This window comes from Egretta garzetta, unplaced genomic scaffold (assembly GCF_000687185.1).
Source record: "Egretta garzetta isolate BGI_Z169 unplaced genomic scaffold, ASM68718v1 scaffold920, whole genome shotgun sequence".
Classification (NCBI taxonomy): domain Eukaryota; kingdom Metazoa; phylum Chordata; class Aves; order Pelecaniformes; family Ardeidae; genus Egretta; species Egretta garzetta.
In genome coordinates this window covers 26,564-26,830 of record NW_009258323.1, presented here as the reverse complement: position 1 = coordinate 26,830, position 267 = coordinate 26,564, and positions in this window count along the sequence as shown.

Below are 267 nucleotides of genomic sequence, written 5' to 3'. Positions count from 1 at the left end.
GCGCTGCGGGCGGGGGGGTCCCCCCTGGTTGGTGTGTGTCCCTGAGGGGGTCTTACTCGGGGGGTGTTGGGGGGGCAGGTCCCCCTGGGGTTGTTTGAGGGGAGCACTCCTTTTGGGGGTGGTCTGAGGCGCTTCAGGCTATGGGGGCCCCCCTAGTTGGTGTGTGTCCCTGAGGGGGTCTTACTCATGCGGGTGTTGGGGGACAGGTCCCCCTGGGGTTGTTTGAGGAGAGCATTCATTTTGGGGGGTTGTCTGAGGGGCTGTGGG